Here is a 5,172-nt window from a genome sequence, read left to right on the forward strand (position 1 = left end):
TTTTTAGTAGAGACAGGGTTTCACCATGTTAGCCAGGATGGTCTCGATCTCCTGACCTCGTGATCCTCCCATCTCGGCCTCCCAAAGTGCTGGAATTACAGGCTTGAGCCACCGCGCCCGGCCTTCTCTCATATGCTTAATAAAATTATCCTACTGGAGACATTTTCTTTGAATCCTCCTCATAGAAAAGCCCATTTCCTGCTAATCATGTTCACTTAAAGATTTCTACGTGGAAAGACAGAAATAAACATATCCCAGTACATTAAGATAGCAATCCTCCATGACCCAGTGGGGTTATTCCCAGGAATAATTTTTAAAATATATTGGAAAAGGAAGTAAGGGTTCTGGGTTAAGATGGTAATTGAATGCATATATCTAATTCCACTTCCTCCCAAAACCCCACTAAAACTTCAGTAAAGACATTTTCAAATCAAGAGATAAACCTACAAGGATGCAAAGACCAGGAAAGGAGACAATAGCAATAATATTTTTGAGACAGGATGGTAGGCAGTCATGCAGTTACTGACTTACCAGCCCCGAGGAAAAAGACATCCCAAACTGGCAGTGGGGAAAACCGAGAGCCAACTTGATTTACATTGCAAGGCTCTCAGAAGGCACAGAAAATGGCATTCCAAGATATCTCTAGAACTGTGGGAAAGGTTGCTAAAGTAGGGACTGAGCTGAAACACAGTTAGGTCCCTAGACCTCTTCCCTAACTCCAAACCACTGGGCAACAGTCTTTCTCATATCGCAAGAGTCTGGAGGATTTTCCTCTGAAGAAGGTAAGATAGAAGGTATCTGGACTGGGAAGACTTCCGGCAGAGTTGTGAACAGATATGCCAGACTGAAAATGCTGACAATGAGGGGATTAAGTGACCAAGTCATATTGAATGCTAAATACAGAAACCCTGAGTCTTCTCCCAGAACTGGTTCCCAACGTGCTAGGAGCAGGACCTTTGCTTCCAGGCTGGAGACTAGAAGATTCTATACTGGGGCATTTTACCAGCCTACCCATCTAAACATTCTGATAGGGGGTTTCCAAAAACAACCTGGTTAGATCGCCCTACTGTAGCAAACCCAACCTGTGAGCTTGGAGTTTCCCACCAACCTCCTACCCCCAACCCTCAACCTTAATCATGACCAAAGACTATCAGACATGTAGGACATTTTCTAACACAGAAGTGAGAGACAAAACAATCAGAAAAAGTAACTTGGAGAAACAAGTTGCACAAAAAGAACAGGGCACCAAAAAGATCATTGTTAATATCCTCAGAGACGTGAGAAGGTACTGTATCCATGAAACAAGAATAAGATGCTATAGAAAGGAACATTCAGAGAACAGTAACAGTAACAATAATGCCTTGGAAAATAAAATAATGACAGCATAAGCCAGGCACAGTGGCCCCATGCCTGTAATCCCAGCTACTCAGAAGGCTGAGACAGCAGGATGTCTTGAGCTCAGGAGTTCAAGACCAGCCTGGACAATATAGCAAGCTCACCTCTCAAAAAAAAAAAAAAAAAAAAGAAAGAAAAAGAAAAAGAAAAAAGAAAAAGATCATGACAGCAGAAATAAAAACCCTCAATAGAAAGATTAGAAGATAATGTTGATTAAATCTCCCTAGGAAGTAAAGCAAACATACTAAAAGATAGAAAATATAGGAGAGAAAAGATAAGAGCCTTAGAAGATAATTCCAGGAATTCAGCAGCAACATAAATGTTCTAAAAAGAAAAAAAGGGCTGGGTGCAGCGTCTCACATCTGTAATCTCAGAACTTTGGGAGACCCAAGGCGGGAGGATCACTTGAGCCTGAGAGTTCGAAACCAGCCTGAGCAACAGAGTGAGACCTGGTCTCTATAAGAAAATTTTTAAAATTTGCTGTGCATGGTGGCACATGCCTGTAATCCCAGCTACTTGGAAGACTGAGGTGAGGATTAATTGAGCCTGGGAGGTGAAGGTTGCCATGACCCATGATCACACCACTCCACTCCAGCCTAGGTGATAAAGCGAGACCCTGCCAGACAAAAGAAGGAAGGAAGGAAGGAAGGAAGGAAGGAAGGAAGGAAGGAAGGAAAGATCCTGCATCAAGTTGATCATTGGCACTTCAAATGCATTTGTGGCTCTGGCTTCCTCCCAGGGCTATTAAAAAAATGAAAAATAATGAAAGAAAACAAAATTAAAAAAAGAACCAGAGGAAAATGGAAGAGAGAAAATAATCAATGATCGAATATGAAGAAATTTTCTAGAACAGAAGGACACGAGTTGCCAGATCATAAAATGGTCCACCAAGTCCCCAACACTATAGATTAAAATAAACCCACACCAAGATAAATTAAAGGGAAGAGTCTAGAAATTTCCAGATAGAAAGAAAAAAACATACAAAGACTCAATTATCATAAATGTTTTGAATTTCTCAACAGCAACACTGGAAGTGAAAAGCAATACCTTCAAAATTTTGAAGAAAATTGCTAAACTGAGAATTTATACCCATTCAAACTATTAGTCAAGTAAGGAGTTAGAATACAGGTATTTACATCCCCAGACGTATGAGATTTCAAAAGGTCTGCCTCACATGCACAATATCTGAAAACGCTACTGGAGAAAGTGCTCCACCAAAACAAGAGAGTCAAACAGGAAAGTAGAAGGCACAGGCTGCCAGAAATAGAGATCTGCCACAGGGTAGAAGCAAAGGGAGGCCCTGGGAAGACAGTGGAGGGGAATCCCAAGAGAGCAGCTCTGCACCACATGCAAAGGGATGCCAGCTCAGATTGGAGCAGTGTGACTAACTCAGGAGACAGACACACTGGTAGCTATCACCACCAAGACCCCTGCTGTCAGTGTACCATTTTCGGAACCTGACTCAGATCAGAATGTCTGGTGAGCCTGGCCCTGATACCGAATTGTACTAGCCTTATCTTGACCAAGTGCTGTAGAGCTCGTTCTCCTTGCCACACCCTGCTGCCTGATCAGGAAGTTTGCACTTGACCTGCCCATGAAAGGAGATAGAAGTGAGCTCCCAGGCAGAAAGCACAGAGCAGCCAGCTGCCCCTGACCATATTCCATCCAGATGTCCAAGGCCTGGCTGATGCTACAACCCGGCCACATGCCCTCATTGCAGGGAGTCCTGTGCTTCCCAGGACTGTAGATTAAAATAATCCTGGGAGTCTTTCTCTAGTAAAGAACTGTCCTTTCCTTTCATATTAGGATTATGCTTGCTTCCCAATATTGTTTAGGAATATACACATATATGGTAAAGACCATAGACAAAAGCAAGGGAAGGATTAACCTAAAAGTCAAGAGAGTCATTCCCTGGGGTAAGGAAGACAAGGAGGGAGTGGTTATGACTCAGGAGGGAAACCCAAGGGGCTTCTAAGATACCAGTGATGTTTTATTTCTTAATCTATGAGACAGATACATGGATGTTCATTTTCCTTCCTTCCTTCCTTCCTTCCTTCCTTCTTTCCTTCCTTCCTTCCTTCCTTTTTCTTTCTCTCTTTCTTCTTTTCCCTTCTCTCTTCCTTCCTTCCTCTCTTTCTTTCTCTTATTGAGACAGAGTCTTGCTCTGTCACCTACGCTGGAATGCAGTGGCACAATCACAGCTCACTGAAGCACCAACCTCCTGGGCTCAGCCTGACCCTCCCACCTCAGCCTTGCAAAGTTCTGGAATTACAGTCATGAGCTACCTAGTCCAGCCCATTTTCTTATTTTTTTTTTAAGCATACCTATGACACCCAGATATATAAAGCAAATATCATTAGAGCTAAAGAGACAAATAGACCTCAATACAATAATAGCTAGAGACTTCAGCACCTCAGTTTCAGCATTGGACAGATCATCTACACAGAAAATCAACAAAGAAACAGCAGACTTGTTCTGTACTACAGACCAAATGGACCTAATAGATATTTATAGAACATTTCATCCAATGGCTGCAGAAAACACATTCCTCTTAGCACATGGATCATAACATATAGCACAGACTATATGTTAGTCCACAAAACAAGACTTTAAAATTTAAAAAAAAAAAAAAAAAAAAATATATATATATATATAAAGTACCTTCTCTGACCACAATGGAATAAAACTAGAAATCAATAAGAGGTACTTTAGAAACTATACAAACACATGGAAATTAAACCAAATGTTCCTGAATAACCAGTGGGTCAAGCAAGGAATCAAGAAGGAAATTGAAAGATTTTGAAACAAATGATAATGGAAACACAGCATATCCAAACCTATGGGATATGGCAAAAGCAGTACTAAGAGAGTTTACAGCTATAAGCACCTACATCAAAAAAGTAGTAAAACCTCAAATAAACAACCTAATAATGCATCTTAAAGAACCAGGACAGCCAGAGCAAACCAAACTGAAACTTTTTTTGTTATTTCATTTTTTTCTTATTTTTTTTTTTTTTTACAAGCCAAGGTGACAATCCCAAACTTTGTAGAAGAAAAATAATAATACAAATCAGAGCAGAGGCCAGGCACAGTGGCTCACGCCTGTAATCCTAGCTCTTTGGGAGGCCAAGGTGGGCGGATCACTTGAGGTTAGGAGTTCAAGACCAGCCTGACCAACATGGTGAAACCTTGTCTCTACTAAAAATACAAAAATTACCTGGGCATGGTGGTGCAGGCCTGTAATCCCAGCTACTCAGGAGGCTGAGGTAGGAGAATCGCTGAAACCCGGGAGGCGGAGGTTGCAGTGAACCAAGATCAAGCCACCGCACTCCAACCTGGGCGACAGAGTGAGACTCTGTCTCAAAAGAAAAAAAAAAAAAAAAAAGACTAATCAGTATATCAAAGAAATATCTGCACTCCCAAGTTTATTGTGCCACTATTCACAATAGAGAACATTAGGAAGCAGCCTAAGTGTCCATCAACAGATGAATGGATAAAGAAACTGTGCGGCCTGTCAGGGAAGTGGCAGAAGGGAGAGCACCAGGTGGAACAGCCAGTGGGTGCTGGGCTTAATACCTGGGTGATGGGTTGATTTGCAGCAAACCACCATGGCACACATTTACCTATGTAACAAACCGCACATTCTGCACATATACCCCAGAACTTAAAAGCTGATAAAAAAAAAAAAAAAAAAAAAAAAAAAAACTTTAAGGAAAAATTTAAGAAGAAAAGAAACTGTGGTACATATACACAATGGAGTACTATTCAGCCACATGA

Source organism: Piliocolobus tephrosceles, chromosome 8 (assembly GCF_002776525.5).
Source record: "Piliocolobus tephrosceles isolate RC106 chromosome 8, ASM277652v3, whole genome shotgun sequence".
NCBI classification, from domain to species: domain Eukaryota; kingdom Metazoa; phylum Chordata; class Mammalia; order Primates; family Cercopithecidae; genus Piliocolobus; species Piliocolobus tephrosceles.